The sequence below is a fragment of the Apis mellifera genome, linkage group LG1, assembly GCF_003254395.2.
Source record: "Apis mellifera strain DH4 linkage group LG1, Amel_HAv3.1, whole genome shotgun sequence".
NCBI lineage: Eukaryota > Metazoa > Arthropoda > Insecta > Hymenoptera > Apidae > Apis > Apis mellifera.
In genome coordinates this window covers 4,251,766-4,268,970 of record NC_037638.1, presented here as the reverse complement: position 1 = coordinate 4,268,970, position 17,205 = coordinate 4,251,766, and the positions used below count along the sequence as shown (strand labels likewise).

Here is a 17,205-nt window from a genome sequence, read left to right as displayed (position 1 = left end):
ATCTCTCAATTATACAAGAAACTTATGCATTTCCCCGTAAAACATTACAATGCAGAGATACCGAGACATCCATGCTCGTGTCTGTCGTTGTATTTGATTAGAATTGGGCCCCGAATATAATTACGCTCTCTAATTCTTGGAAAGGGAGGGGGAAGGGGTTGGCCGATGCATAAATTGAATAGCGACACAGTTATAAACGCTTGGGGTCCGGTTGAAGTTAGTTTCGTACTGTGAATATATTACGACGGGAATCGCATTGCCGGCCACGCTTTCGTGTTTCACATCTCCAAACAGGTTTAATATCATATCCACCGGAACACTCTTGCGGCACATAATTCAGGGAAGTAAAGTTTCTCGAAGCTGACGTTGCACGCGTTCCATGCACCGGGATGCATGTGTACACGTTCTTAGAGGTGTAACACGTTCACGTTGTTCATTAGCCGCCTCGATGTACGACTGGTTAATTAAATTCGAAACGGATATTTCGCCTTTATGATAGTTAATCCGTGCAACGAGTAGAGAATCGATAGATTTAACGAGCTAAATGGAAATAGAAGCGTAAATGTGTAGTGTTTAACGTCTCGTCAAATTGATTAATTAATTGATCGTTCTTTTTAATAAATTTAATTTCTCCACTTTATGTACGATGCACTTTTTATCGTATATTAAAATCGTATACGCGTAGACGAATGGATTAAGTCAGTTTCACGAGAGCGAGATTGAAAGTGTCGCAATGACGAGAATTTACTGATTTGAATTCGAAGTCTTTGAAGCGTTTCGTTTCAGTTTAGTGGCATAGCCGATGGAATCCGAAAAGTGCCGAAGCGAAGGATCGGTATTGTCGATTGTACCCGAGAATAGCCGAAGGATGGCTGTTCAAGCTTCGTGACTCGAACATTGCCGATTATATACGAAAATAGTCGAACATAAGCATTGTAGGTAGATAACCAAAATTTAATTTCTCTATATATAATCTCTGAAAGATAATACACGATAAGTGAATTAAAATTAATATCTAACAGTGAAATATTTAAGAATTTGAGACATTTTTTAAAACATCTTGGAATTTAATTTAAAAAAAGTGTGCAATAAAATGCGGAAATTGAACAAGAAATATCCAATAACGAGCACAATGCATAACCTACGAAAAGAATAATCTTTTCTCGAAATATTTCTTCCCCGCTGGTATCAACCAGTATTACAGACGTGGATATTCCGAGTAGTCGAGTAGTGAAACGGAATACTCTGCATACTGTAAATCATTTCCATTCAAATTTCTATTCAATTTGTATCCAAATGTAAAAATATTCGAAAACGTGATCGGAACGTGCAAGTTCTCGAAACAAAATTCAGTATCGCGGCCAAAATATCTTTTATCTTTCGTATTCTTTCCTCATTTTTTTCTTTTTTTCTTTTTTATTATTATATTTTATCGTCTTTTTGAATATTCGAATCGAATATTTTATCGATATTTCTTCGTAATGCAGTTGGACGTTGATTATTCGACGTAATTAATTATAGGAATAATCGAATAATCGAAATTTTCGAATATTCGAACGATTGAAGTTATAATTATGTTTCGCACGGAATGAAATAATTTATTACACTTTATCGCATACATATGTTCCAATTTGCTTCCTTGCATTAACAAATAACGTTGGATAGTGAACGTGGTCCCCGTATTGTATTTAAAACGTTCAAAGTAAATTAAAACTTTTATGTAATTGAACTTCGACAAACTTTCGTAAATTGAATTTAAATATTGATTAAAGAAATTTAACGAGAAAACTTCATAAATTTTATCTTTACGACAAATTATATTCCGACTTGTTTGAATGTAAGATCTTGAATAATTTTACTTGAAAAAAAAAAATTAAACCAATTATACTATTCCACATAAATTATCCATGTCATCCTCTTTTCTGAAATTCATTCTCAAAATTCTTTTTTTCTAATTCCTAGTTAAATTTCTTTTTCTCTATTCGTTCTATTTTAATAAGTTAAAATATTATTATCTCGATCGAACCAATTAGCAATGAAACGAGGATGGATAAAATTCGTGGATCAGCTACAAATCGATACGGTGCAATAATGAAACGGTGTTAGCATTGTCGCGTGTCGAGAGACAAATGCTCGCGTCGCGGTTGGAATTTTGATAAATGATCCCGCTATTGCGACAAGCAATTAGCAATCGGCAAACACCGATGCACTTTCGAGCGGATTGACCGCTCAGTTTCGATCTGTATCGGTCACCGGGGACAAAAGACTCGGGGAGTTATTTTCGAATTCGTTGAATCCGCGATCATCGTTTATCGCGATGTGACAAATCCCGTGATCTCGTAATTCGGATGCGCCACTCTTTTACAAATAAGCCTTATCTTTCGATACACATATATTCTTCGTAAAATAGACATCACTTTTTTTTTTTTTACACTTACAAATAAATACCCAATTTCAATAAAAGAAAATAAATTTCAATTCACATCAAAATACTCACGCTTATAATCGTACAAGAAACTTTTTTTTTAAATATTAGACATTTTCATCTAATCAATTTCAATCATTAAAATTTCGATCATTCGCATTGAACGAAAATTTTATTTCAATTCGCAGGAAAATAAAGAATGCCTCGTATCCCTAATTTTTTCGTTTCTCTTGCATTATAATTTGCACCTATAAGACAAACGCGTTCAAGAAAGACAAGACGTATATATGTATACACATAACTCGGCTATTCTCCAAAGCTTCCCTTTGGCCTCGATCGTTGCTCGAGCAACATAAGTCCCGTACCGTGATCAAAGTTACGTCGGTTGCAACCTTCGGAACACGGAATAATCAGAAACCGAAGAGGTGGGGGGAGGGGCGCGGAGGGGGGAGGCGGAGGATAGGGAGAGGGCGAAGGGAGCTTAGGTCTCAAAGCAGCGCGACTCATATCCAATTACGAGGCGAAAATCCGGGGCATTCCTGACATTGGAGGGCCTCGATATCGGTTATTCGGTTTGGCCTCGATGCAATTTCGCGGTTCGACTCGATCTTGAGGAATGGCACAATCTACGCGTTTCGCTTCGATCAACTGACCCGGCGGCCGATGTCTCGCGTGTCGTTTCGATGTCGTCCTCCCCCCCTCCACTCCGCGACACAGTCGTAGCGATGGAAGTAAACGTGTCGCGAGTTTGAACAAATCAAACTCAAGATATTGAATATAAATTATTTAATTTGAGAAAAAAAAAGAGAGAATTTTGTACAATCAGAAATTTATACGTTCTGCTTCATTCTTACTTCGATTTTCTTTTATTTTTTTTTCTGTTTATCCTCGTAAAAATTTGCATGGACAACAATATAATTTCGAAATAAGGGAGCAATAGTTTTAATTCGAATATGAAATAGAGTTGAAATTTTGTAAACAGCTTCCTAAAAAGAACGTATCACGATCAAGTTTGAAATTGTTACTCAACATTCTCAGAAAGTTTCTGAGAATAGAAAAGGAAAAAAAAATAGCCAATTTATTAAATACAAGAATCACAATATTGCATAAAATAAATATATAATTTATATAATTCGCCAATTTCTAAAAAAAAAAAAAAATTAAAACGATGTAACAATTTAAATAAATAATCATTCCATCGTTCAAAATCAATCCTGTGTGTCGAAATGGACAAATGGATACATTTCATATTATTCGTATAAAACGTATCAAAACCGAATTATTCTTAACTTCCTGCAACGAAAAAAATAAAAAATAAAAATAAAAAATAAAAATTTTTCGTTGAATTTATAAGATACAATACTCACTTATAATCCTGGAATACGAGCGTTGATTCGCAACGATACGATCAGAGCCGCGAATCAGATCTGGATTATTAGCCAGAGAGGGGGGAGGGGGGGGGGGAGGTTGTACGAATCGGCGAAAATTGGTCGCTGCGGATTTACGATGTCTCTGCCCGCTACGGTTGTTTCATCGTGATTTGTATTTGGTGTGATGTTGAAATCGCGTTCCGGATTGGATGATCCTTGGATGCTGTTGCATCTGAACGAGCAGCAGTACATCTCTCGATTCGTTGGTCTTTCAAATTTTTTTTCCAAGTTTTAGAGAGATCTTGAGTAGAAAAGCGTATCTTCTTTTGGAATAATTCTGAAAAAAAATGATCGATTAATTTCGTGAATGAATATTTCGAATTATACGAATGGACAAAATTCGTATTTTCTAATTGTCTTTTAAGTTTGGATATTATATTATTGCAAAAAATTATTCCATGCTTTATAAAAGAATCCAAATATCGATGCTTATTTTAAACATTTCAATAACATTTATTTCCAAAAAATCGAATTTATAATGTAAGACGAAGCTCTTTATATTATTATATTGTTAATTAAATAATCTATGTTTGATGTTGAAATTTTAGAAATCTTACCAATAAATTCATCGTTATAACCAAATAATTCACTCACAAAAACAAACTCAATTTTTACATTAATAAATCGCAATAAATCAATTGATTCTATTCATTCAACTCGTCAAAATTAATTAAACATTCCATAAATTGAACAAACTTGAACAAACGTTTAAACCGAACGAACAATGATCTCGCGAATTCTTCTCACTTCACAGACGCTCGAATTCTCGCTATTCGCTTTCACGACGCGATAAAAAAAAAAAAAGAAAAAAGAAAAAATAAACAAATAAACGGATTCTTTATTTTCCATTGCCCGATTCTTCCCAGAATCGTGAATAAGAAAACAGGGATAAAACAATCTCCATTACAATAGCGTCGTCGCGTGCTAAAACGATCGATAAGATATTTCATCTTACCAAGCGGATTATTAATAGCGTGTTAACAAAGCCGCAAACCAGCAGTGCGTTAACGCGAGCCAATGGAATAATGAGTCTAGACGGCTCGAAGAAATCGATTACGAACAATACACCCGTTTCGCCAACGTTGCCGCGGCATTTCTTTTTCTCCCTCCCTCTCTCTCACTCACTCTCTCTCTCTCTCTCTCTCTGAGAATCGATTCGAAAAGGTATTCAACCGTGAACCGTGGCTGCTCGTTTCAAATGAAAATCGCGGTCATTGATGATGATACGGTGGACGAAGAGAAGGTAAACGATGGAACGCGGCGAGAATGGATTCTACAAGTTCACCAGTATATCGTATATGGAGAAATAAATCCTCTGTTCGAGAAAATTGAAATTCTGACAAATCGGAAGAATTTTGGGCGAGAAATATTGCGTGATACGGGAAATTATTCGATTCGAATTGGATTCCGTATTTTCAACATATGGAATGGACGAGTATATCGTAAATCTAAAACTCGAACAGACTCAACCGAGTTATTATATATATATATATATATAAGGAAAATAATTAATTTATCCGTTGTATCGAAAGAAAAAGAAAGAAAGAAAAAAATTGTAAGACGGTTCTACGTTCTTCGACATCGTGTTTTAAACTCGTTAAAATTGATATTAAAACGGTGTCTTTCTAATAAGTTCGCCAAACACCGAGAAAAGAACAATGGGAATAGAGGGAAGAGGAGAAAAAGGGAAGGAAAGAAAGTTGAATAAGTTGGTCGCAAAGATGAAAATTTTCTCCAGCTTTTTCATGTTAATCCGAAAGGGAAACTTTATCTTTGCTCGGCCGTTGTTTCTCTTGCATTAAATAAAAGGTAATTCTAATACGGGGTATAATGGTGGAAAGAATTCATCCGCCGGTTGGAAAATTTAGAAGAGAGTTGTACAGGGAAAAAGCAAAAGGATGCAAATGAAATTTAACTTGTCCGGGACAATTTTGAGAATTGTCGGAAAGGAAGGCGCCTTTCTATCCGATTGCCTCGTGAAAAATTAAAAAACGCTCGGGCGGGCTCCTTCCTTCCCCGCCTCGTCTACCGAACACCGACAACCCGGCCTTCGAAATAACAAACGGGCTAAAAGCAGACAGTGGAAAAACGGAAAGATACGAATGATAAATTACTTGAACGTTTTAGACATACGCAGGACAGATGATGTCTCCCGATAGCCGACGTCTTCAACTCTCTCTTTCTCGTAACTGTATTTTAATCCTTTACAGAGGTTATTTTTCACTAAAAAGTGTAAATTGTCTCGATTCAGAAGATTAAACGTCAACATTTTTTCCCTTTTTTGAGCAACAGAAAAATATATTTACGTCAAACGCGAGAAATTAATTAAATAATGTGAATTTTTGAATTATTGTTTTTCCTTATGGATGCACATTGAGGTTAGGTTGTAGATATCTCCGATTGTGAAGTCGAATATTGCAATAACTTTGGCTTTTTTTTCATATAACAAACTTTTCAGATCCATAACAAGTGAATTCGTAATTCGAATAATATATGCATACGTAAAATTAACTTAGTATAATAAACTTTTTTCTAGTATTTAATATTTCGAAAATTAAATGTATTAAATGTACATACTTTGCAATGTTTTCTTCCTTGAATTCCAATTCGAAGTTAAGATCAGTTGTTCCTTTTTCTATCTCAACACGATGCTCCACGAAATCAAGCCCAATTCTAATAAACTCTGATCGCCCTAAATATAAAAAGCGATAAAGTGGTCGTCGCCATATGGAACGGATTATCCGTTCCGCTCGGTCGGTAATCGCATAAAATCGAAGAAACGATGATTGCGCGAACCCGAAGTTTTCCAGAGCGATTTAAAAAGTCTTCATCCGTCGGCGCGGGAAAATTGCATTTGTTCGAAGGAAGTGGCGGTTACCGACCGAACTGCAACGCGTGTGCACCGTATAGCCGTGCATTATCGCGTTATGTTTCGCTTTAAACGACTATATCGTAACGTTTACAACCGAAGATTTACGGCCGGAAGGGAATGTGACGTTGGCTTAAATGGAAAAAAAAGCTGCGTGAATTTAATCCATCCCCGATGACTCCCCTTCTTCGTGCATTCGTTCCTTTGCTCGTAACACCTTCCGTTGTTGTTAAAGGGTGTCCTTAATGCGTTAAAAATGACTCGCGTGCCGTTGACGTGGACAAATTAACGTTGTGGGGAGATTCTTTGAGATTCGCACAAGCGATTTCATTTGAAATTACTGGCTTGATTTCTAATCGTTATTGTTGCGCTATTTTTGTTATTAAATTTTTTTTATAGATGTTAACTTCTTTGTATTTTAATGAATAAAAACGCGTTAAGCAAATAAAAACATGCAAAAAAATTTATACATAGCTCGTGATGAAATTAGAATAATCGATCCAAGAGAGATTCGAGGCGATGGAGGACAAAAAAATTGGAGTTTGTTTATTGGTTTCTTTGAAGGGATTTTTTTTCTTGTTCGGGCTTCTTTCCGTGTCAGGTGTTTGGACGTTGGAAACGGCAATCAAGGGTGATTTGCGAGGTGGCCTGGTCGTTGATTTTTTTAATTGATCACCGGTGTCAGGTGGTGGTTCGCGTGGATGTAGTGCATTGATGAAATTGTGTGATGTATGCGTGTAATTTGTCATCCCGCCGGTAATATATGGTACGCTTTCAATGATAAATTAGAGGTATTAACGGTCGGTGCGGAAGGAAAGTCGTTGAGGATTACTCAAAAGAATGGAATAATAGTTGAAATTAATATTTTGGAAAATTCGATATTTGATGTTCAAGTGGAATTGACAAGAGATTGATTAGTAGTCTCCAATTAATTGTAAATTTCGTTTCTATTATATTATTCAATTTTAAAAAACCGGACGAAAGAAAATGTCATCGTTCGTACGTAAGAATTTTTACTCTCCGAAGATTCGCGACTTCGATCAACCGCAACCGTCACTTTTCCATATTATTCTTTATCTTTCTACCGTCGTGGCTGTGAATAGAAACTCACATACCTTCGTTTCCTGAACCATAGATCAAACAGGATGACATCGTTTTCTATTTCTACTAACTTCTTCTTGTAACGAACATTTATAAAAAGAAAAATCGAAGTTGTTCGTTGCAGCTCGAAAAGTACACGGACACTTTCCTATCTTTCCCCCACTATTTTCTCCCATTGTGCTTCCATTGTTGTTTCGAGACGATAAAATTGGCAACATCTACGTCGATCAAGAAGGAACAAGGCATCGATAATGTAACACGAGTCTTTATCTTCGAAAGAAGAGAAATAATGTAAAATACTCGTAAGGTAAGGATTAAAAATTTTTCACCGGCAAATCTCTAAAACGAACCGATATTCAGTATCGAAAATTCGTTTCCTTCCTTAAAATTGATCGAACAAACGGTTGAACAGGGCCTTTCTTATTCATTTTTATTAAACGAGCATCCGCCTGTCATTATCGTGGTCCCATTAAAGCACGTTGGCTCGGCTCGAGGAGAAATAATTTGCCAAGTTGCATTAACTTTTACGAGCGTCCCGAATAAACGGCAATAAAGGTGGCCGAGGTGGAGGTTGGTGGCTGGAAGAGGTGTGGTGTGGGTGGTGGTAAACTTGGGCAGGATGCAACAATGGGGAGGGGAGGGGAGAAAGGGGGGCGGAAACGAACGTCTCGCAAAGCAGAAACTTTTTCCGCGGATAAGAATCTAAAAATGGCCGAGGCCTCCGGTAACCAGTTACCAAAAGGGAAAATTGCAAAGATGCGCCCCCTATCGCCGCGCATTATCGCTTCGTGCTTCCCTCTAAATGACTGCATTATAGCGAACTTGGGAGGGATTCCTGCGCCTCCCGAGGGGGAAAAAAGATAGGTGAACGACCTTTGATACAATTTTTGCATAGCGTGTATTTTTGGTGGTGGATTAATTATTTAAAGTATCGTGTTATTTTTCAAGTATAATATAGGAGATAATTGAATAAGAAAGTAATTTGTATTTAAAAAGATAAGGAAGCTTTTAAGACAGTTTTTGCATAAGAGTATTAGTGGATTAATTATTGAAGGTATTTTTTTAAATGATAATTAAGAGATTGAGTAAGAAAATAACTTAAAAAGATAAGGCTTTTAAGATAGTTTTTGCATAAGATATATTGTGATGGTGAATTAACTATTGAAAATATTGTATTATTCTTTCAAATTATAGGAGATAATTGAGAGATTGAGTAAGAACTTATTGCTTAAAAAAAGTGGGGCAAAAGTCTTTGAGCATAGTTTGTGCAGAAGGATATAGATTAATTATATGTTATTTTTCAAATGAATTAGGAAATGATTGAGTAAGAAAGTAACTTGTACTTAAAAAGGTAGAGCAATTCTCTTTGAGATAGTTTTTGCATGAGGTATATTGTAATGATGAATTAATTATTGAAAGCATTGCATAACTTGTGCTTATGGATTGAATAGAATTCATTTGATTGAATTGGTCTGAAGTTTAATCTTCGTTATCTGTAATCTATAAATTTTGTTATCTGTGATATTTCAGCTGGTGAACAATATTGATCTAAAAATCTTAAGTCTTCACTTTGTCAGTTTTATTCATAGTTTTATTCAATTCAATAATTTCTTTGTCCATAATCGTGTCTTCAATATTATGAATAGCAACTGCTGAACTTTGATCTCAAGTTCCTATTTTGCATTACTTTCTTAGCATTGCTGAATAGCATTAAATTTAAAGTTTTCCAACTTGTACTGTTCTGATTCCATTGCCCTTAACATGAATAGCTCTAAGCCTAAGCCTTATTCCAATAATTATGATGCTTCATTTTAATAGTTTCATCTTCAACATTGCTAAATAGCAGTGTTATAAGTTTCCAAAGTTTTCATTATGCTAATTTTGGTGTCTTATTTCTAACATTGCTCTATCTTCTAGATCTTCAATCCTCGTTAATTTTAGTATCCATAGCTTCATTTTCAACATTGTTGAATGGCATAAAAGCTTTCAAAGTTTATCATGCTAATTTCATTGCCCTTAACATTACTGAACAGCTCTAGATGTAAGTCTCCATTCTCCATTTTACTAATTTTAGTATCTTGTTTCCAACATTTTTGAATAAATATAATTTTGCTTCTCAACATTGATGAATAGCTTTAAGTGTTCAGTCCTCACTCCACTAATTTTAGTGCCAATTCATCCTCAATACTGCTGAACAACAGTGGCATAAGTTTCCAATTTTGTTAATTTCTATTGTTCATTCGTTTGTTCACTGCTGAATGACATTAGATCTAAGTCTTTACTACTACCATAATACTAACTTCCACTCTGTTAATTCTGGTATCCATAACTTTATTCATAACTACTCAATAGCATAAATCTCCAATTTCCATTATTATAATTTCAATTCCCATTGAAACCCACTTTGTGTGTTGATATATCAAATTTTCCATCCTATTAATTTTCCTTCCTTAATTATCAATTATTTAGCTTTGCTCCCAGCATTATTCTTTATACTTTAAACTGATAAATCTCTGGTTCAGGATATCGTGCTTAAAAAAGAAGTTGAGAAGATGAATAAAACGTACATAAATCATCCCGTTGCAACGATCCACAAATTTAAGGGTATCTTCAATGCTTAAGCCTCTTCAATACTTACTTTCTCTCGAAGACGATGACCATAAGAACGTTGGATTCTCGCGGAACAAATGATCCAAAGACTTTTACGACGGCCGTTCTTATAATGACTTCCGCCCATGGTAGACGCGGTCATGTAGATGCGATATTACCGGCCTTCTCAGGACACGTCGATTTGATGGCCGTTTTATGGCTGCTTGTACTTAGACTTGGGTGCACGCTCTCCCGTGCTCGTTAGACGGGCTTGTCGTCGAGCATAAGGCGAGTCTTGTTAATGTAATACATGGCCGGGCCTTATGGGCGTCTTGTTTGAAAGGGGAGGATGATTGAAGAACTAATAGAAACATCTGAAAGAGATTCAGAATATGATGAATATATGAAGAAATCAATGTACTTTTCAGTGTGTCAGCGAAACACACGTTCTCCATTTCACATTTTTAAACGCATCTTATTGATAAATAAAGAAAATGAAAACGAGAAATCTGAACCATTCTTTCCTCACCATTCTTCTCCCCAATCATCAACATGCATTTACAATTTATACTTATATCTAAATCTTCTAATAAAAGTATTACAATTTCCGTTCAACTTACAACTTCAATATATATTATATTATTGTATAAATAAAATTAAACAGATATTGGCAACCTTCCTAGATATGAATAATACAAGCCTTATGTACATACACGTATAACTGTACAGACATCCAACCGTAAAACCATTTCTCTAACACAAACACACACAGACACACACAAAAAGGAAGAAAGAAAAGAAAACACGAGGAGCAAACAAGGGAAAAGAGACAGAAGCAAAACGAAAGAATAGAGGATCGCATCCGTGATGGAAGCCTTGAGTCCAATGGGCAGATATGCATCTGATGTCCCCTTTTTCCCTCAGGTGGCGCCCGCAGGTAACCGTTATCGATCTCGCAAATAATAGCGGCCATGTACCAGTCGACGTATCCATCCGCGTAACGAGGCTGGATATGCGCGACCACACTACCTATTCTCCACCCTTCCTCCTTGCCTCTCCAGTATTCCATACGTGACCCGGATGGAGGTTGGACTTAAAGGGAAATAACACATTCGCGGTGTCACACGGAGTGCGACCACGACGCGGCTATGGATGTCGATCGTCACGCCGATCGACGATTATTGTCGATCATCCTGAGAGTGGAGAGAGGGGAAGGGGGACGACGACGACGATGATGATGATGATCGAGGACGATGAGCGTCGTTCCTTTGTTGGTTTAGGATTGTAGGTCGGCCTACATGATCGTTCGAGGGTGGAGATCGACAAAGGAAGTTTGTGTCATGATTGGGGGAATATTGAGTGCGAATAGCGTCATCTTGGAAAGGGTTGTTTGGCGATGTATATCGTTGCTCGGATGAGGAGATATTAATTTTTTTGCAAACAATGTTACAGCTACCGATCTTCACTCTTTTTTCCTAATCTTGTTTACATGAAATGGAAATTGAAGATCTATCTTAAATGTTATAACATATAAATGGGTATGTTATATTAATTATTTCCTTCTAGATTTTTTGTAAATTTTTCATAAATGTATAAACATCTGCTTTTTATTCAAACTGATTCTGATAAAATTCTAAAGGCGAAGTTTTAATTTTTTTTAAATTAATTATTTATCAAAAGAAATTTAAAGAAATAAAAGATCAATCGTCTTTGATATTTAGCAGTAGTTTTTTTTATGAATATCGAATAACTTTCTAAAATGAGAATATCGATTCATTGGCGATATTGAATAGACCGCAATTAACACAGATTTGTTTTTCAAAGTAAAGAACACTTGCGTTTGAATTATACCGTGTTAATTCGTTTCCTTTGATTAAAATATAAATAAAGAGGAAAAGGAAACGTGGGAATTTCAAACGAGGAACGTTTGAACACAGTTATGCCTTACTCCGCTTAGTTTACAGTTTGTTTTTGTTCGTTAAATGATTCCTATTTCATTGTGAATCTCGATTCTTTTTTTTTTTTTTGAAATTAAGCTGCTTGATATTCACTATCGTTGTTGAACAGAAAATATTTTTATGATTTAAATCAATAATTATCATGCAATGTACAATTTTTGAAACTTTGTTTCATCCTTTTATTCAAAGCAATTTTTTAATATCTAGAGAAAAATAATCATGTTCTTGATCTAAAAGTTTAAAAATTAACTTTGAATCTTGCTAAATTATTTCTGCAAATCTACAAATTAATGCTATAAGAAATTATGGGTATTCATTTAAAGAAAAAGTATAATTGAATCAATACATCTAAAACAAAATCATTATTCAATCTCATTTAGTATTATCTATCTTAAATCATTTCAAAAATATATAATTAATCAGTGAAATATTATGGAATATTTATAAATTGTATAACACTATATCCAATATAAATTATTTACATGACATACTGCAAATGTTTATACATTTATGACAATTCTAAAATTTGCCTAAACATCCTCATCCCAGCAACAATGCTACAAACAACCGAATAAACGATTTTACCACACTTGTATATACTCACTCCTCCTTTTTCAATCTACAAGTTGTCATCAAAATTCATAAGACAACGTAAAAAGAAACCAGGCCAATTTTAATCGTATTCATCCGGCTAATCGGTTCAACAATAAATTGAGAATTAGAAATTCCTTTGGCTTATAAGTAATCGCCCAGTTTATAACACGATAGGGTCGTCTAATTTTCACATCCAGGTGAATAGTGCGCATATGGCTTTATCAACACCGATCGGCCAGAATGCGTTTATGCACAGCCATTGTTCCAAACGTTCCTATAGCCGCACCACCGGCAAAGATACGCTCGTTCTGTTAACCATATATACCGTACATGTGATCACCTCTTCGGCCCTCTACTCGTCTTTGGATCGACCACGATCGCATGGTTTCTCCGATTTCGCGTCTCGTCTGTCGGATACTCGACCCGAGCTCGATCGAATTAGTATACTTGTCAGGAGACCAAAGACGGGCGGATCGGTGATTAGAGCTTCCTAGAAGATATGATAATGTGTCAGGAGTCACAAAGGAAGTTATACGTCTTATTGTAATTATAGATAACGTACTTACGTTTAAGTTTTATTTTTTTTGATTACTAACAATTGAATAGTTATGATTAAGTGGATTGATTGTTGATTGTAAATTATTATAATTATTGTTTTTGAAAGATATGATAATAAATAGATGAAAAGAAACTATTGTCTTAGGTTAGTGATAGTTTGAGGATATACTTACATAGATATTTTTGAGAGATAGAAGATAAAAGATATTTTTTTCTTTCTATTCAAGTCAGAATGAAGGATGTGGATCATTGATTAAAGATGACTCTAAAATATAAGAAAGGAATTGTTAGTGTGTTAATTAATGATTTGATTACAATTTGATGATTTACTTACGTAGAGAAGATTGAGCTAAAGTGTTAGATAGAAATATTAAATGTCAATACCATTTTTTTATTATATTGCATCATTGAGTGCATAACAATAGAAACAAAGTTAACAAAAATAAGCTAATCCTATAAATGTAATACAGTAAAACAGATCTTACCTTTATTTCTAATTATCTTTGTAATTGATTTCTCTTATTCTTCCAATATTCAGATTTTTTTTGATAATTCTTTGAATTTGTAGTCTTGCTATAAATATAATTAATAAAATTTTATTCTTTTTATTTATATAATATAGTTTATATATATATGTAAATAATTATTTAAACAATTGACTATGTTACAGTGATTCATGATGGTCGAGTTTAAAATTAATTCACGAGAAAGTAAAATAAATGTCGTGCTAATTAATATTTTTACAATTATACATACTTACAAATGGTACAATTTCATTTTCAGTACTCGTATCTCCTGAAAAAAATTAAAAAATTTTTTTTATATTAGTTATAAATATAAATCCATAAAAGGAAGAAAATCCAGGAAATTCATGGCGTAAGTTTAATAAATCAGGATGAAACTTTATTACGTGGCAAGTCTTAAGACGACGATTGGGTTTATGATGCATCAATCGCCCCTGTTCTGGAAACTTGAAGTTCTTCTGATCCTTATAAATTTTCGAATTTTACAGTTTCCCCAAGTTTTAAAACCGTGCAATTAATTTAATGCGGGAAAGTTATACAGGAATTTGTTTTAACTATCCGAATAACGAAAGAGTCACGCCTCCCTGAAATAAAACAAGAGTTACCAAGATGAAAAAAAAAAAAACTATATAGATTTTAATATTGCTGAACGAATTGAATATGAATATAATTTTTTCCAATTAATTAAAAGAAAAAAAAAATGTCGTTTTTATTTCACACGAATATTAAAATAAAATTGATTTTATATGTTATGTATATATTGTAATCGTGAATAAAGTAATCTTGCGCGCGACTATTCAATTTTTGGTATGAATATAAATGAAAAATATCCGATGGACATGGAAAATAATTTATATCCACATGTTGAAAATATGTGGATACAAATACGTGTCAGTTTAAATATTAGTATTATTCACGATCTCGCGAGTGAATATTGATCAGACAATTATAAACAATCACATTGTATAATATAATATCTTATTAGCATTAAAAAATATCGGATCGAATAAAATAATAATAATAAAAATTTCGGTATCATCGATCAATCGAATAATACCAAAAAAGAAAAAAATTTTTCCTATTAAATATCTTTGAAATATATATTTTACAAATAAAAGTTTTTTTTTTAATTATGAAAATATTTCAAATGCACAAAAATTTATAAAAATACAAACATGATATGCAAAAAGAGATAAAATATCGTATTATGATATTTAAAAAATGAAACGGATTTTTATTTCAATTTCATCTTTATATTCGAGTTCATAAATATTTTAACTCGCTTAAAATACTTATTACACAATAAATTTTTCCAAACTACTTTTTTTTCAAATCACAGTACCTTTTCTTATTACGAATTCTTTCTCAAATTACTTCTCCTCCACAAATATTTGACTCTTTCCACGGAATCACTTTCAACCATTTTACCTCGTTGCGTATTTGTTAATTAAGTTCATTAAATTTTCACGTTTTTAGATAGGGGAAAAATTCGTGAAAAAAGTTCTTAAATAGTTCGAAAGTATTCGCGCCTACATTCACGCTGAAAACTCATCGATATTTAATTAGCTTTTCGACTCGATAGTTCGTCGTAGAGGGAGCGCGTATCGTCAAAGGCAACCGTGGTTCGTTCGGCATTTGTCGTCGATCACGTTTCCACGTGGAAATTTGCGGTAATACAGCTCGTCAGATTCGTGACTATTAACAGGTTTAGTCAATCACCATAGTAATTATGTGCACGCGATATAAACCTCACGAGCGTAAATGACGGCGTGGCAAACGAGCGTGCACTTGTATTATGTTGGAATACATAGATGTATGTACACATGTACGAGAGAGTCTATAGAACGACATTTAATCAAAACGGAACCTAAAACGAATCAAAAGACAAATGTGAAGCACGAATCGATAGATATTAATCTTCTTAATTACGGAGAACGTCTTTTATTATTGTAATTGATGCGAAGAATATGTTAGGTTAGGAGAGCGATTTGTTAATTCGAGTGAGATATCAAGTCTATTTTTAATTAAAATCATGAAAATTCTCGATTTTATAATGATATTGAAAAACGAGTTTTACATTTTTCACAAATTCACTTTTCGTTTTGCACATGTGTTCAGTATAAATATTGTCATCAGTTTATACAGTCATTTTAGATTGAACTTTATAATTGTTTTTTATAAAATGAAAATCAATATTCACTTCAATTTTTGGTGCCATATTGAATACGTTAATTTTATTGTTAATTTGAACGAAATGATTTATTTTTATTAAAATTGACGTATTATAAAAATTGATGTAAACTCTCGAATAAAAATTTTATATTTTTTATTTTTTAATAAATTTTGTTTTTTAATATTACCAAATTATATTTACCAATTATATTTTCAAAGCATTGTTTATCGTAATACTACAAATATATTTTTTTCATACCTGTCCATATCACTGTCCATAAAATAATATTAAGCCAATATAGAAAAAGATGGATTATCATAATTTATCTAATGTAATGCATCAATCAATATCGTTACATCTAACACTACACTTTTATAAACCGAAAATAACACTTGTAAATATGTACTTCAAAAATTTTCAATACAGTCCATCACACCTGTTGCATCTATGATATAATTAGATAATGCACATTAGTTTCCGAACCTCATTACCTCGCCACGTAATTTGTAAGATGTATTGTGAATTATTAAGCTTCTAATTATTCGAACGTTTTATCATGGCGGTACTGTTGCAATTTCACAGAATAATTTATTAGTGACTCTCGAGTTTCTAATTAAAAATTATAGCAGTCTTTTAGAATTTTATGTAATACATTTTATATATTTCCAATCACATCAATTTGTAACAAAAATAATACGTAAATTATTATTTTAATTTTTAATCATTTTAAATATTTTGTGAATCAATAAAATTAATCGAATTTAAAATCGATCAAGTTTAATTATTATCAACATTAAATTTAACAGTGATACTAGTTTAATTTTCATCCATTTTTTTTTCACATTATATCTATAAAATATATAATGTGACTGATAAAGATAGAACCATCACAAAAAAAAAATATTCGAAAGATTCAAAATTTACATATTGAATATTTTATTATCAATTAAATTAATCAAACTAATACTTTTGTCTAAATAAATA

General features: G+C 33.4%; 1 protein-coding gene and 1 long non-coding RNA gene across 4 annotated transcripts in view; one reads left to right on the top strand and one right to left on the bottom strand.

The window, feature by feature from the left end:
* Positions 1–17,205, top strand: part of LOC408618 (furin-like protease 2) — a 382,021-nt gene that overhangs the window by 106,065 nt on the left and 258,751 nt on the right. The gene's annotated exons all lie outside the window — the stretch shown is intronic.
* Positions 3,603–11,957, bottom strand: LOC107965033. 2 transcript variants are annotated; one of them, XR_001704391.2, is made up of 3 exons: positions 6,433–11,957; positions 3,793–4,132; positions 3,603–3,718 (listed from the first exon to the last, which is right to left on the bottom strand). It is a non-coding gene; the product is annotated as an uncharacterized LOC107965033 (long non-coding RNA). The 2 variants fall into 2 exon arrangements; XR_003305306.1 differs by having other exon boundaries at positions 3,603–4,132; positions 6,433–10,356; positions 10,464–11,957.